This window comes from Pan paniscus, chromosome 6, assembly GCF_029289425.2.
Source record: "Pan paniscus chromosome 6, NHGRI_mPanPan1-v2.0_pri, whole genome shotgun sequence".
Classification (NCBI taxonomy): domain Eukaryota; kingdom Metazoa; phylum Chordata; class Mammalia; order Primates; family Hominidae; genus Pan; species Pan paniscus.
In genome coordinates, this window is record NC_073255.2 from 14,410,214 (window position 1) to 14,428,425 (window position 18,212).

At 33.5% G+C, this 18,212-nt stretch overlaps 1 long non-coding RNA gene across 1 annotated transcript in view; it reads left to right on the forward strand.

Moving 5' to 3' along the window:
- The window catches only part of LOC117980878 (uncharacterized), a 54,947-nt gene extending 37,757 nt beyond the window's left edge, over positions 1-17,190 (forward strand). The window contains exon 6 of the long non-coding RNA XR_004672357.3: positions 15,008-17,190. This is a non-coding gene — a long non-coding RNA (uncharacterized LOC117980878). The remainder of the gene's footprint in view (positions 1-15,007) is intronic.
- The last annotated feature ends 1,022 nt before the right edge of the window (positions 17,191-18,212 follow it).

The window sequence follows — 18,212 nt, forward strand, 5'->3', positions numbered from 1 at the left end:
AAAAGATTTTAACACAAATATCTCAAATGGTTTATACAATAAAATTTAGCAATTCAAGTTCTATTTCAGCACAGTCACTAAAGTGTGATTTTATATTTCAAATATAATTTCTAAATGTAAGAATATTCTGTATGACTGTGCTTAGAGGCACAAAATCTGTCCACAAAGCTAAAATGGTTTTGAAATATTACAAAGTTACACCCAAAACAAATGTGTGAGGCCAAATCCCTATATGTGATAGTCAACTGTCTTACTGGTATTTCTTCAAATTAACTTTCTCAAAGAAGACATTTATTAAATACAAAATAGTGTTAATTTGCATCTTAGAGATATATTATTAAAATTCAATTGTAACTCAGCAATTATTTGGAGGCTTTATGCAAAAGATCATTTCAAGGAGAAATAGTTTATTTAGATTCATGGAGATAATGAAAAGCTAATTAACAGTAGGTCTTTTATTAATTTTAAAGTTCTCAAGAGATCATCTACCACAGCCCTATTTTGGACACATGACTGCCTTTTTGAGAATTCATAGTGTGATGGTTTTTTATATCATACTAACACTCAAGAAGAAAATTACATTAAATTTTAAAATTTGAATGAAATAAGAACTTCAAAGAGTATGATTAAGAAAAACTTTGAAACAAATGTTTTAGCTTTTTTTATTTTATTGGACACAAAGTAATTATTTTGAAAATGTATCAGAAATTTTTAGATACATGAAAATAATTTATAGTATAAAAATAAATTAAACATAGTGGTCATTTTTACCATTTTTTCCCTCAGTCTCAAGCTAACTTAGATGGTTAATGATATAAATTGAATCCACTTTAAAATCTTTAAGTTGTTGTTACTGATTTTTTTCCAAGTAAACATTAAAACCTGCCCTTATTTGTCAAAAAACTAATAACTAATAAGTGAATGTAGTTGAGATCACTTTACAGAATACAATCCGGGACATTTAATTTCGGTTTTGAAAATATAAGCAATGTGAAATATTTTATTATTGCAAAGGTTAGTGAGAAATTAATTCCAAATACTTTTCGTAAATGAAATAGATAAAGGAAACACTGTCCCTGAGAAGCAGATGATACAGTCCCTTAGTTTATATCATTCTGAGTCAGGGAACATGGCCTTTATGAGCACTGTTATCAATGAATTTGAAATGACTCCAAAGTTCAAACATCAGTGAAGCATCACGTCGTATGTTCAAATCAGATGACTGTTTAGCTAGGCAAATGCCATTTATATTTCAGAAGACATCCATGTTATAATCAAAAATGAATTAGCAGACATGGAAACTTCAAGCACCATTTGTCATCTGGAACTCGTGTGCATTAATATACCTCATATCTTTGACTCTGAGAAAAGCTAAGTCAATTCCAGAATTACCATAACATTCAAAACTAAACAGTAATGCATTTTAAAGTGAATGTATTGAAAATTGAATGCCAACTGAAAATAAATGATGGCACCTTTTAAAATTAAATTACAAAAGGCTTTTTCCTTGTCCTTTACCCTATTGTCATCCTCAGTTAGCATAACTGTCACATTTCTACCACTTATATCCTATAACAAAAATGGTTTAGAATGTAAAATGAGATATAACACATACCTAATTCTACTTAAGTGAATCTGTGATAAATGTACTTGGTTTCTTATAAAGGAAAAATTCAATGTTATTCTACTAATTGATTGTGTCTTCTACATAAGAATCTGTTAGTAACTTACCTGAGTTTATTTATATCATTATTACTTTTAATATACAATGTTCTCTGAATATATTTGCACTTCAATAAGGAGAGACAGAATGAAACAAACCATTAATGTGTTAAAATGTTATATATACTAAGGGACAACATAATATTTATGGTAAAAATAAAGTTCTAAAGTATTTTTTGTCCTTCTTAATAAGCTCTAAAAAATGAACCCATAAAATTGAATTACGTTTTAAGCCTAAAAGCAAATACAAATCAAACAAAGGACAGCTGAAGCTGTATTTTGCCGATAGATTACTCTCTCTTTGTGTATGGGTATGTGTACGTGTACTGTTACAATGAACACTCTGCCAGAATACATGAATCATTCTAATTATCTAGGAGGGAAACTGCAAAACAAAACATAAAATCCTAACCATCAAATACTATTAACTAAAACTAATTTACAGAATTTCTCAATTTTTATGAACTAAATAGATAATATCCAAGCTTTCAAATGCAGTAATTGCAGAAACACTTTACCTATATCAAAACACTTTATTAGAGCACTTCAGTCATATTAAAGAACTATATAGTTTTACACATGTACTTTTATTTATTTATTTGCTAATTACAAATTATGTAAACAAACAAAACATCATTTATAACCAATAAGAATTGAAGCCCCAAGAAATTGAACGTAATAGATAAAATTGATAAAAATCATGCATGGATTGATTAAATAATGAAAATAGAAATAGTAGCCATAATAAGATTAGCAGCTTCATTTTTTAGGTTCACTTGTGTGTAAAACGTTAAAAACCCAACCAATCGAATTTAGATAATTACAATATATTTTAAATTATGAATTTATTGGCAGTACCATTCAGCAGTATAAGCACAGCTGAAGAGACAGTGAAATGGAAGAGAGGTATGAAACCTTACCCAGAATGAAGTATAGAAAATTAAAGATAATAAGTTAAGACATGTGGATGATAGAGTGAAATGATCCAATAAATGTATATTCAGAATTCAGAAAACTGAGTCTCCAGACAATTGAAGACAAAATGGTTGTAACTTTGTCCATAATTGAAGTAAAAAGATGAATCCACAAATCAGACTTATTGGAAATGTGTGTCTGTATGTATTGTTATATATGTATCTGTGTGATGTGTGTTCATATATATTATGCATATGTAAATTCATGTTACGGACTGAATGTTTTTGTCCCCCAACATTAACATGTTGCCAATGTTAACGTTAACATGTTAACAATGTATGTGATGGTATTAAGAGGTTTAGGAGGTAATAAGTTATGAACATTGGAGTCCTCATGAATAAGATTAGTGCTGCTATAAGAAGAGTCTTGAGAGCTTGCTCTCTCTCTCTCTGCTCTTCACCATGTGAGGATACAATGAGAAGATGGCCATCTGTATGTCATTAAGCAAGTCCTTAGAAGTCACTGAATCTGTAAGCACCTTGGTCTTGGACTTTCTAATCTCCAGAACTAAGAGAAATACATGTTTAAATCACATACTCTATAGTAATTTGTTACAGCAGCACAAGCTGACTAAAATAGTGTATGTATAAATTAGGGGATAATTGCATGATGACTTTAAAAATTACTAGCATTCTAATTTGGTACATGAAAACTTTCCAGAAATGATTTTGATTACTATCAAGTGTAGTTAGTTCAAAATATTTTAATTGTGAATATGACATCATTAATTTTGTAAAGAACTAACATTAAGTGTTATATTATGTGGATAAAAGAATAAATTATAAATTTAATGAATATGTTTTTATTAAGTTCACATTATCACTTGACTAAAATGTGGCTGATATACCACATAAAATATTTTCATTAATTCTAGAAAATTGAATAAATCACTAATTTTTAAATAGCTGTATCTATTATAAACATTAATCCATTGATTTATTGATTTACTCAATATTCATGGCTTGCATACTGTTATATATATGTATGTTTATACATAGATACATACTGTGTGCATATACATATATGTGTGTGTGTATTTACTGTTACAACCATTGTGATGCCATATCTCATAATATGTTATATGAATATCCTACTTGTTTGAACTTGAACTAGGCTTTCAAAGAGTTATAACTCAAATATTAGTGCAGTCGATTTGATTTTTCAACAAGTTGCTTTTGATTAATATCTCAGATGAAAATGACATTCAGAGTCTATTGCATATTTTTAGGTAAAACACTAGACACTGTTGCTGTATCGTTGTCATGTCCCTCAGCTTGTATTTTAGTATCCAAGGAGTAAAAATTATGTGCCCACACCCACAGTGAGAAAGTTTCAGGTAGACAAGTTCATTTTCTTCAATTACTGATGCCACTTTTGTATAGAAGTTGTATTTGTTTTCAGGTTTCTTTTTTTACACAATTAGTGACATTATTATTTATGATCAGGCATTTTACACTTCAGAGTGCATGACATGTTTGAGAGTAATAGGGTTCCCGCTTTGAGGGGATTCCAATTCATCATCCTTTAATTGCCTGCTTGGAGCAAAGTCAAACCAATTCCCTTCTTGCCTGACCAAAGCAGCATTCCTTTTGGCCTTGAACACCTGACTCTCACTTCTCTTTATAACAAAACTCATGTCAATTTGAGAAACGTTCACTATAAAAAGAGGGTGAGGAAATAAAACATGTTGAAATGATTTTTATTAATGTCATTGTTAGCACCATTTTCAGGGTTGTGATATGTGACAAAATAAGACCTCATAGTGTCCTCAAATATCCTTAAAGCCCTACATGCAGAGCTCAAGTTAGAATAGACTTGGGCATGAAATAACGTTCAAGTGATGAAAAGCAGAATATAGTACATAGGAAAATACTTTTTCCATGACAAAATTCTACAAATTTCAACTATGTCACCATTTTTGCTGTAAATCAACCATCTTTAATTTTTATGCTTCAAAAATTTATATCTTTTAATTTGTTTCTTTGTTTTGCTTTTAGGATACCTGAAAGAGGACTCTGGTAATTTTAGAGTATTTTGTTTTATCCAAATATATCTCTTCAAGGAGAGGTGGAGGAATAAAATAAATGAAATGTAAAATATAATCTTATAGAAAAGTAAAAAGTTGCAGAAATCATATGCATGTTCATACTCAACAAAGCTGTTTCTCTTACGCTATTTGTCTTTTATTTTCTCTCCTCCTACTTCCTTCCTTATCCTGTGACTATGTTCCTGCTTAAATAACGAGTGTCCATATTAACTTTTCATGGTTCTTAGGAGCCCCCAATCTCATAACATGTCAGTTAGGAGAGCATCTCTACAATTATAACGATCTCCACTCCAGTGCTCCAAATGTTCTTTTACAAATGTAATATTTTACGACATGGTGCAAAACCCTTTCTCAGCTTTTTGCCTTGTTGAATTTGTTAAGTTGATTCAGGTTGGAATACTTTTTACTATTGTAAAAACATATCATGATGTGTTATTTTTATATTATATATATATTAATTTTTGTGGGTACATAGTACATGTATATAAAATCAACAAAGTGAAGAGACAATTCACAGAATGGGAGAAAATATTTGCAAACTACCCACCTGACAAGGGATTAATAACCAAATTAGACTTTTCAACTATAACATCTAGATTTTTGCATTTCATAAGGAGTAAGCTGGGTACTAATGAAATTCATTTATTAAAGATCGACAGACTATTATATATTTCTAAAGTTATTTTATTGGGAATAGCTACCTGAATGTTCCTCAAATCATCTGACATAGATAGTCACGTGTCAAGTATATACAGATGTTGGCACTTATTTGAAGTTCCCTCCAGAAGCTCTGGTATAGTGTTGCTGTGAAATGTATGGCAATATAAAGAGTAATGCAAAAGATGAACACTCAGAATGCTAAAGAGTCAGTTCTGGCAAACCAGGTTGTCTGCTTCTATACATTCACCCAACCTGTTCTCCAAAGTATTTGCTGAGAACAAGGCTGGCTTATAAAAAACAAATTTGGCAAACCACAGTCGATGGGCCAAATCTGGCTTGGGGCTTATGTTTGTAAAGTCTGAAAGATAAAAGATTTTTTTTTTTACACTTGTGAAAGGTAGTAAGAAAGAATATAATACAGATAGTGTAAGTGGCTCAAGAGATTAAACTATTTACTTCCTGGCTCTTTTTTTAAAGAAAATTTTTGCCAAGCCTTGCCTTGTAAAATGAAGGGATCCAAAACCAAAACCTAAATCAACAGCAATAGATGGAAAACTGATCTATTACATCAGACCACATCAGATTTTTAATTACACAGAAGACATTTAAACATGAAATGTCTTCCTTTTTGATGCTACATAACCAACAAGCATTAATCTACTATTATAAAACAACAAATACAAACACACTTACCACTGAAAAAAGCATATTATTTCTTGTTTTGTGCTCAAATATATAACATATTGGTTAGCATGTCCTCCTGTTACCTATTGTTAATAAAACAAGAGACCCAACATTCTTCATGTTCACCAGAGTTTCCTTTATGCCAAATGTATACAGGTGAGTCATGCGTTTATTTCTTAATAAATCAACGCATGTTTTAAACAAGCTTTAAATGTTTGACAAACATTCAAAGAATGATAAAGGAATGATAAATCCTTTGCTACTCAGAATAATTTTATTGATATACCTTATAAGCTTATATTTTAATATACAGGTAGATTGTACTTAATAACAGAATGTCAGAATAATTTTGGTAGTGGTGCTATGAAAGAGGGACAAGTTAGAGATGCCAGTAAATCAGATAGATTGACAAAGTAACATTTAAATTAAAGTCAAAGATTAATTAGTAAACACTATGTCCATGAAATAGACCACTTTATAGACGTCTACTATATAGACTTGTTTTGCAGGACATAGGACCTCCGTCATTACCACACAACTTAACCTTGTGTAAATAAATGGATGTTGCTGGGTTATAATAAAACTTTATTTACAAAGACAGGCAGCATGCTGAATTTGGCTCCAGGAATGTAATATGCCAAATCCTGATATGGATCACAGCCTGGATCTTCCTAATTTCTAAATTTCTGTAACTGTAGATTATAGAAAGTAATTAGGAAAATGAAAAAAAAAACATATTTAATACACTATTTTCTTTTTTCTTTTTTCTTTTTTTTTTTTTTTTTGAGATGGAGTCTCACACTGTTGCCCGGGTTGGAGTGCAGTGGCACGATCTCGGCTCACTGCAATCTCTGCCTCCTGGGTTCAAGAGATTCTCCTGCCTTAGCCTCCCGAGTAGCTGGGATTACAGGCACCCACCACCACGCCCGGCTAATTTTTTGTATTTTTAGTAGAGATGGGGGTTTCACCATGTTGGCCAGGCTGGTCTCAAACTCCTGACCTCATGATTCACCTGCCTCGGTCTCCCAAAGTGCTAGGATTACAGGCGTGAGCCACCGTGCCCGGCCTAATACACTATTTTCTTAGTTATCAAATGAAAATAAATTACCCCTATAATATCCTCCACATACACATGTAATTTTTAATTTATGAAATTAAATTCATTCTGCTTACACCTTATTTTATGATAATGGATTGGTACCATCCATTCAGGAATCTGAAAGAAAAGACACGACATAAACATTCTGAGCAACAGAACAGAAGAATACTGTTTTTTGTTTTTTTTTTTTTTTAGTTGTCTTCCTTTAAGGGAAAGAGGTGCTGCTATATTCATTGTTGACTTTGGAAGGGAAATTGATAAAAAGACTCATGGAAATCAATGTTATCATAAAAGCAGGTGCTGTGGGAAGGGAAAGTTGATTCAGTCATACCATTAGCAAAGCTTTCTTTTTTTGTAGTAACACATCTTATTAGATGGACTGGTGGTCTCAACAGACAGCAAGGATTCAAATACCAAACTTGGCAGAAGTTACATGCTTTCTGTTTCTCTTGCCTTCCTGATGAACAGCATTGCCTAAAAAAATCATAATACAATTAGGTACTTTGTCATTATTTACCTGTTTTATTTTGAAGATGTGAAGATATATATCCTCAAACACACTTTATTTTATTTTGTTTTCCCCAGGATACATTCCCAAATCAGATTAAAAATGCATTACATGGTATAAAATCAAATGGGTCCAATAAGAGATCCGACTCTTTATTCTGATTTCTACTTTTTATTTAATTGTATTTAGAATTTTTGAGGAAATTACCCTGTTGAAACTACAAACTACCTTATATTTGTCTTGTTCATATGTTCATCAGATAGAAAGGTGGGTTTATTTATAGGAAGTTGGTATTTATTGATACGAACTCTGTAATTTTCTAGTTCCATGACCTTGAAGAACCTTAATTTCTCATCTGAAAAGTATAAATAATTGGGCAACCTATTTTAGAGAGAGAATTGTGATGTTTGTTAAATTAAATAAGTAATTACTAAAGTACTTTGTACTCTGTCCCTGCCATTTCACACCTGGAAATAACAATTGTCCTCTAACTAGTTTTGTTTTTACTGTTGTTCCCCATTCAGTCTAGTATCTGAATAGTTAAGAAATTCAGTTTTTTAAATGTAGATCAAACTGTGTATTCCTCTGCTCAATACCTTCTACTGGCTTGCAATCACATTAAAATAAAATCTGAAGTTCTTACTATTACTTGCCAGCCTATTCATGAACTAATTCTTTTCTAAATTTTTCTCCACTCTTCGCCTTTGATCATTCTTTTTGTTCCCTAAAACACAACAAACTTTAGTCAACTTCATGGCCTTTGCTCTTTTCTTAGTCTTTCTCTTGACCCTCTCGAGTCTTTCTGGCTTCTGCTCAAATGCCACTTTATCAATAGAAGCTTTCCCTAAATATTCTGTCCAAAATAGCTGAAAATAGCTGTGCATGCTTTGTTCCCTTTCTCTTCTCTACATGCTCTTCTCATATCATTTCCCTCCTCTCCAGCCACAATGACCTTCTTTTAGTCCTTTTCATACTTGCTTTCAACCATGGGGTGACATGAGGTCAGTCTGAATTTTACCAGATGATAGGAGATATGGACCTTGTTTAAAATATGATATCTAGATACTAAAGAAACATTTTTGAAAAAAAATGCCTGGCTCCACTGAGTTACCAAAATAACATTGTCAATGATAATGTGACTATATATGTATAGCTTGATTTTTTGACATTTATTTTGTTCCTTTGATTTACTTATTTGTCCTCTGTCATTACCACACTCTTGCAATTACTGCTACCATACATGAAGAGCCAGCAAACTTTTTATATAAAGGGCCACATAATAAATATTTTATGTTTTGTGAGCCACATATGATCTCTGTTTCATATTCTCCTTTGTTTTTATAATTATTTAAAATGTAAAACCATTGTTAGCTCTTAAGCTGTACAAAAAGAAATCACAGTAGGATTTAGATAACAGGCTATAGATTTTGGACTTCTGATCTATATTTATAATTAAAATCAAGTAACGTAAGTTCTCTGTGCTCTCATTTAAAATCTGTTTACCTATTTTAAGCACTTTATTTTATATATAAGTTTTAGTATTAGTTTAGCAGGACCAAAATTCTCTTGGAATTTTGATTGCAATTGTGTTAAATTTATAGATTAATTTTAGGATGATTGATATCTGTATTGCTTCAATTCATATAATTAAATGGTTATGCCAATTAACTTTATGACTGCAAGTGACAACAAAATTTAGTATTCCAGCTCCTAAGACAGCCCACTGAGGTAATTTGCTCATTTGATAATGTAATAGTTCAGTTTTTTATTTGTTTATTGGTGTGGAGATTAATATGTGATTCCATAACACTGTAAGGTGAAAACTGTGAAATTCATCCAATTCCTATCATCAGTTGGAAGTGGCAAAGAGTCTTACTCAGATCACTTTTACAAAGAAATTGAACAAAAGCATCAATAAACTGTGGTTATGATCCACAGCTTTTCGACCTAGAAATAACTAATCTTCTGTAACAACAAATGCAGGAACTTGTTGGCTAATTCTTAACCATAAAATAATTGGATTACAGCAAAGTCAAATCATTCATTTAAATCTAAGTGATAAAAAACCAGCTAAAGAACTCTGACATCTCAAAAATCCAGAGTTTCTTCTTATATCCAAGTCACTGCACTAGTTTCCCAGCAATAGCTCGGAACCAGGCTAAAATGGCTGAAATGATAGAAATAGGATTCAGAATATTGATAGAAAATGAAGAACATCAAGCTTCAGGAAAAAGTTGAAACCCAATCCAAGAATTCTAAGGTATACAGTAAAATAATACAGAAGTTAAAAGAAAAAAATTTCCATTTTAGGTAAGAACCAAACTGACCTTATAGAAGTCAAAAACTCACTTCAAGAATTTCAGAGTACAATCACAAATATTAACAGCAGGATCGAACAAACTGAAGAAAGCATCTCAGAGCTCAAAGAATGGGTCTCCAAAATAACTCAGTCTAGCAAAAATAAAGAAAAAATTTAAAGAAGATTGAACAAAACCTCCAAGAAATATAGGATTGTGTAAAGGGACTAAATCTATGACACATTGTCATCCCTGAAAGAGAGACAGAGAAAGCAAGCAACTTTGAAAACATATTTCAGTTTATCATCCATGAAAATTTATCTTGAGTGACCAACATTCAAATTCAGGAAATGCAAAAAAAAAAAAAAAAAAAAACCCCTGTGAAACACTAACAAGAAGATCATCCCCAAGACACATAGTTGTCAGAATCTCCAATGTCAAAATGAAAGAAAAAAATGTTAAAGGCAGTTAGAGAGGAGAGGCAGGTTACCTACAAAGGGAAGTATAACAGGCTGATAGCAAATCTTCCAGTAGAAACCCAGAAACCAGAAGAGATAGGGGGCTTACATTCAGCATTATAAAAGAAAATAATTTCCATCCAAAAATTTCATATCCAGTCAAACTAAGCTTCATAAACAAAGGAGAAATAAAATTATTTTCAGAAAACCAAATGCTAAAGGAACTTTTTGCCACCAGAACTACTTTATAAAAAGTCCTGAAGAGAGTGTGATATATGGAAAGGAACGACTGTTGCTGGCTAGTACAAAAACACACTTAAGTACATAGAATGGAGACACTATAAAGCACCCACGCAAACTAGTCAGAATAATAAACAGCTAACAACACAATGACAGGATAAAATCTGCACATATCAATACTAATCTTGAATGTAAATGAGGTAAATGCCATAGTTAAAAGGCACAGAGTAGCAAGCTGGATAAAGAAGCAAGAATCAATTGTATGCTATCTTCAAGAGACCCATGTCACGTGCAATGACACCCATAGGCTCAAAGTAAGAAGGTGGAGAAAAATTTACCAAGTAGGCAGAAAAGAATGGAAAGCAGGATTTGGTATTAATTTTATACAAAATAGACTTTAAAACAACAAAGATCAAAACAAAGAAGGACATTCAATAATGGGAAAAGCCTCAATTCAACAAGAAGACCTAACTATCCTAAGTATATATGCACTCAACACAGGAGTACCCAGATTCATGAAGTCCTTAGAGACTTATGATGAGACTTAGATAAGCACAGAATAATAATGATAGAATTCAACACACTGACAGAATTATACAGATTATCAAGACAGAAAAACAGCAGATATTTGGGACCTAAACTCAACAGTTGAACAAATGGATGTAATAGACATCTACAGAACTCTACACCCCCCAAAAAATCAGTGTATATATTCTTTGCATGTGCACATGACACATACTCTAAAATTGACCACACAATCGGGCATAAAATGATCCTCATCAAATTACAAAAAAAACCTGAAATCATACCAACCACTCTCTCAGACCACAGTGCAGTAAGAACACAAATCAGTGCTAAGAAAATTGCTCAAAACCATAAAATTATATGGAAATGAAACGACCTGCTCCTGAATAACATCTGGATAAATAATTACATTAAAGCAGAAATCTAGAAATTTTTTGAAACTAATGAGAACAAAGACCCAACATACCATAATCTCTGGGACACAGCTAAATAAGTGTTAAGAGGAAAGTTTACAGCACTAAATGCCTACATCAAAAAGTTGGAAAGATCATATATTAACAACCTAACATTACAACAAGAAACTAGAGAAACAAAAGCAAACCAATCCCAAAGCTAGCAGAAGGTAAGAAATCACTAAAATTAGAGCTAAACAGAAGTAATTGAGAAACAAAAAAACATACAAAAGATCAAAAATTGATCAAAGATAGAAAAGCACACAAAAGATCAACCAATCCAGCAATTGGCTTATTGAAAGACTCAATAAGATAAGTTGACTGCTAGCTAGACTAATAAAGAAGAAAGAGAGAAGAACCAAATAAACACAGTTAGAAATGATAAAAGGGATATTGTCACTGACGCGACAGAAATACAAAAAACCCTCAAAGAGAATGTCAAACTATTCATTTTTGTAGATGATATAATTCTTTTTTTATATTACTTTAAGTTCTTGGGTACATGTGCAGAATGTACAGGCTTGTTACATAGGTATACATGTGCCATGGTGGTTTGCTACACCCATCAACCCATCATCTACATTAGGTATTTCTCCTAATGCTATCCCTCCCCTAGCCCCCCGCCCCCAGACAGGCCCCAGTGTGTGATGTTCCCCACTCTGTGTCCATGTATTCTCATTGTTCATTTCCCACATATGAGTAATTCTATACCTCAAAAACCCAATAATCTGTATCCAGAAACTCCTTGATCTCATAAACAACTTTAGCAAAATTTCAGTGTACACAATCCATGTACAAAAATCAGTAGCATTCCTATACACCAACAACATCTAAGCTGAGAGCAAAATCACAAACAAAATCCTATTCACAGTAGCCAAAAATATAACATACCTAGAAATACAGTTAACCTAGGTGGTGAAAGATCTCTACAATAAGAATTACAAAACACTGCTAAAAGAAATCAAAGATGACACAAGGAAATGAGAAAACATGCCATGCTCATGGATTGGAAGATCAATATTGTTAAAATGGCCATGTCGTCCAAAGCAATTTACAGATTCAGTGTTATACCTATCAAACTACAAGTGACATTCTTCACAGAATTAGAAAAAAACTATTTTAAAATTTGTGTGAAACTAAAAGGAGCCCACATAGCCAAGGCAATCCTAAGCAAAAAGAATAAATATGGAAGCATTACATTACCTGACTTCAAACTATACTACAAGGCTATAATAACCAAAACAGCGTGGTACTGGTACAAAAACAGACACATAGACCAATAGATCAGAAAAGAGAGAACATAAGTAAAGCAGCACACCTACAGCCATTTGATCTGTGACAAAATTGACACAAACAAGCAATGGGGAAAGGACTCCCTATTCAAAAAATGGTCCTGGGATAACTGGCTAGCCATATGCAGAAGACTGAAACTAAAACCCTTCCTTTTATGTATTACACCATATATAAAAATCAATTCAAGATGCATTAAAGACTTAAGTGTAAAACCTAACAATATAATAACCCTGGAAGATAACCTAAGAACTGCTATCCCAGACATAAGACTGTGCAAAGATTTCATGACAAGATGCCAAAAGCCGTTGCAACTAAAATAAAAATTGACAAATGGGACCCAATTAAAGTAAAGACATTCGGCTTCACAAAACCATCTATCTTCAGAGTAAACAGACAACTTTCAGAATGGGAGAAAATATTTGCAAACTGTGCTTCCAATGAAGGTCTCATGTCCAGAATCTCTAAGGAAGTTAAACAAATTTACAAGCAAAAAACAAACAACTCCATTAAAAAGTGGACCAAGGACGTAAACAGACATTTTTCAAAAGAAGACATATACACAGCCAACAAGTATATGAAAAAAATGCTCAACATCAGTGCTCATTAGAGAAATGGAAATCAAAACCCCAGTGAAATACTACCTCACACCAGCTAGAATAGCTATTATTAAAAAGTCAAAAAACAGCAGTTTTTGGCAAGTTTGTGGAGTAAAGGGAATGCTTATGTACTCCTGGTGGTTATGTAAATTAGTTCCCTCACTGTGGAAAGCAGTTTGGAGAATACTTAAATAACCAGAATTACTATGCCACCTAGCAACTCATTATTGAGTATGAGCTCAGAGGAATATAAATCTTTCTACTGTAAAAACACATGCACATGTATGTTCATGACAGCACTATTCATAATAGCAAATACATGAAATCAACCTAAATGCCCATTCATGGTAGACTGGCAGAAAAAATGTCATAGATATACACCATGGACTACTAAGTATCTATTAAAAAGAATGAGATTATGTCCTCTGCAGCAATGTGGATGAAGCTGGAGGCCATTATCCTAAGCATACTAACACAAGAAGAGAAAATCGAATATGGTATGTTCTCATTTATAAGTGGGAGCTAAATACTGAGTATATATGGACACAAGGAACAGAACAACAGACACTTGAGCCTACTTGAGTGTGGAGGGTGGGAGGAGGGTGACGATCAATAAACTACCCATGGGATAATATGCTAATTACCTGGGTGACAAAATAGTCTGTACATCAAATCCCCGTGACATGCAATTTATCTATATAATAAACTTGCAGCAGTACCACACAATCTAAAATAAAAGTTAAAAAAGGAGAAGTTCAAATAATTAGCCCTATTGATTACATTGTTCCCAGTAATATACTGATCTCACTGTAGGATACTAAGGAATTCATAGTTTCAGAAACATATTCTAACTCAGTTATGGCAAAGATTTGAGAGTAACACAGTAGCTAATTAGAAGTTCTCTTTCACTTTGATGTCAAGTCTTTTCACTATTATATTTGTGTTCCAAATTAATACTTAATAATCATTTGATTTAAAGTATTAAGATAGCTATTGTCATCCATGACTTCAATTAGAATCTATGCTTACTTTAATTGTGAAAATAGGGGAAATATCTACCACTTTTATTTTAATCTTAGATGAATGGGAATTCAAGTATTATATAGAGGATATAATTTGAACACTAAAATTCAGGCAGAAAATTTTGACAGGTAATTTCTTTAGCTACCACAGTGATAGATGGCCTTACATAATGAGACACATATAATCAGCACATTCATTGTAATCAAAGATGATTCTGGGAAGGTGTCACTATTCAGAGAAATAGGGATATGAGGGTTGCATCAAACCTTGAGTTTTACTAGAGATTTCCATCTTGGGTTTTAAATGCTATTTGCCTTTGTCCCCATTGTTTATATTCCAGAGATCTCTCTAAATGTTTATATGTATATAAAGCTTTAAGGTAAAGCTAACTGCCACACATTGAACTTTTCTTTCTTCTATGCTTTCAGCAATGATTTGTCAATATGGCCTGTGGATCATTATCCATTATTCATCATGAGCAATTTCTGCAGCAATATTTCCCATCATCGCTGACTCCTGTTAAGTATGATTTATTTTGCTCTTTTCCAAATGTTCCCCTTCCTATCAAATCTTCTCTAGTGTATGCTATGGCCAATCACTTTACTATCTCATTTCTGAAGTTTAAGTTAAAAAATCTGATTTATAATTTTATGACTTAGGAAAATAGAACATCCTTTTGTACATTTTATTTTAATTCCTTGCTTTATTTTAGAAAACCAATATATTTGACTCCTTATTAAGAATGATTTACAGTTGATGCAACAATATAAAAGCAACTACGTATTTTGTCTATTGCTAGTCCAAATACTTGTGGTTTATGACATTTCTGTAGACCACTGAACTACATGGTGTTTGATATAGTTAGGCTTTGTGTCCCCACTCAAATCTCATCTTGAATTGTAATCCCCAGATGTTGAGGGAGGGACCTGATAGGCGGTGATTAGATCATAGGGATGGTTTCCCCCAAGCTGTTTCTCCTGATAGTGAGTTCTCATGAGATCTGATGGTTTTGTAAGTGTTTGGTAGTTTCTCTCTTGCTCTCTTCTTCTCTCTTCTGTCACCCTGTGAAGAGGTGACTTCTGCCATGATTGTAAGTCTCCTGAGGCCTCCCAGACCTGCAGAACTGTGAGTCAATTAAAGTTTTTTCTCTTTTTTCTTTCTTTTTTTTTTGGTTTATAAATTACCCAGTCTCAGGGAGTTCTTTACAGCGGTGTGAAATCAAACTCTTATGTTGATGCAAAAGTAATTGCAGTTTTTGTCATTAAAAGTAACAGCAAAGTAATTAAAAGTATGGCAAAAACTGCAATTACTATTGCAACAACCTCATAATACAGGAAATTGATACCAAGAGTGAGGTATTGCTATAAAGAAATGTAAAAATATGGAAGCAACTTTGGATCTGGGTAATGGGCAGAGGGTGGAAGAGTTTGGAGGGCTCAAAAGAAGACAGGAAGATGTGAGAAAGTTTGGGACTTCCTAGAAACTTGTTGAATGGTTGTGACCAAAATGCTGATAGTAATATGGCCAATGAAGTCCAGGCTGAGGGGGTTGCAGATGGATATGAGGAACTCCTTGAGAACCGGAGCAAAGGTCAGTCTTGCTCTGCTTTAGAAAAGAGACTACTGGCGTTTTGCCCCTGCCCTAGAGATCTGTGGAACTTTGAACTTGAGAGATGATCTGAAATTGGAACTTATGTTTAAAAGGAAAGTAGAGCATAAAAGTTTGAAAAATGTGCAGCCTGATGATGTGGTAGAAAAGAAACACTCATTTTCTGGAGAGAAATTTAAGCATGCTGCAAAAATTTTCATAAGTAATGAGGAGCATAATGTCACTTGTCAAGACAACAATAGGGAAAATGTGTCTAGGGCATGTCAGAGATCTTGATAGCAGCCCTTCCCATCACATGCCCAGAGGGCTAGAATGGAAAAATGGTTTTACGGGCTGAGTCCAGGACCAGTCTATACTGTGCAGCCTTGGGATTTAATGCCCTGTATCCCAGCTGCTCTAGCTCCAGCAGTGGTTAGAAGGGGCCAAGGTACAGCTCAGACTGTTGCTTCAGAAGGTCCAAGCCCCAGCCCTGTGGCAGCTTACATGTGGTGTTGGGCCTGCAGATACACCGAAAACAATTGAGATTTAGGAGGAAGGGAATTGTGGGTTCGGAGCCCCCACAAAGAGTCTCCATGGGGACATTGCCTAGTGGAGCTATGAGAAGAGAGTCACTGTCCTTCAGACCCCAGAATGGTAGATCCACACACTGACAGCTTGCATGGTGCACCTGGAAAAGTCACAGACACTCAATGCTAGCCCATGGAAGCAACCAGGAGAGGAGCTGTACCCTGCAAAGCCACAGGGGTGGGGCTGTGCAAGACCATGGAGAGCTCACCTCTTGCATCAGTGTGACCTGGAAGTGAGACTTAGAGTCAAAAGAGATTATTTATCAGCTTTAAGATGTAATGACTGTCCCTACTGGATTTCAGACATGCATGGGACCTGTAGCCCCTTTGTTTTGGCCAATTTATCTTATTTGGAATGGAAATATTTACCCAATGCCTGTACCCCCATTGTATCTCGGAAGTAACTAACTTGATTTTTTAATACTATCTTGCTTTGGATTTTACAGGCTCATAGACAGAAGTGACTTGCCTTGTCTCAGATGAGACATTGGACTGTGGACTTTTGAGTTAATGCCGAAGTGAGCTAAGACTTTGGGGGACTGGTGGGAAGGCACAATTGGTTTTGAAATACTAAAATACATGAGATTTTGGAGGGACCAGGGGCAGAATCATATGGTTAGGCTTTGTGTCCCCACCCAAATCTCATCTTGAATTGTAATCCCCAGATGTTGAAGGAGAGACCTTGAGGGAGGGGATTGAATTATGGGGGCAGTTTCCCTGGTGTTGTTCTCGTGATAGTGAGTTCTTTTGTATAATTTTACAAAATTGATAAAGTTGGTATAATACACATCAAAAAATCTCCTTCTAGAATTCTAAATACATGTACATTAGAATATTTAATATTTCACCATAGGTCTCTGAAGTTCTGCTGAGTTTAATATTTTTTCTCTGTGTTCAGATTCGATAAATTTTAGTAATCTTTTGTTTTTTTTCTTCTTTATCTAGTCTGTTGATATATCCATGTAATCTATTTATTATTTTAGATATGATATGATTCAGTACTAAAGTTTTCATTCAGTTCTTTTTTTAGGATTTTAGTTTCTCTGATGAAATTCTCTATCTTTTCCACATTAAGTCCATCTTTTCCTCATGTATACATTAACTAATCCTAACAGTTATTTTAAATCTTGATGTTCAATGTTTTACTTTATTGGGAGTTCCATTGTTTTGTTTCTTTGTGCATCTCAGATTTTTGGTATTCTATGCTGGAAAGAACTGAACAGATGCTGGTGGATAATATTTATTTTCAGTAAATAATAACCCCTTTTTATAAGGTATTAAATGTGAAGGCCTTACTTCTGCAAGTTCATCCAGAGTAGATCTTGTTGTGTGCTATGCTGTACCTTTAGCTAATGTCAATTCACTGCCTATTGCAGATTATTTAAAGTCAATTTTAGGTCCCCCTGCCTTCCAAAGGGCTACAATCAAAGCATCACTAGATTCTGGAGAAATTTATCTG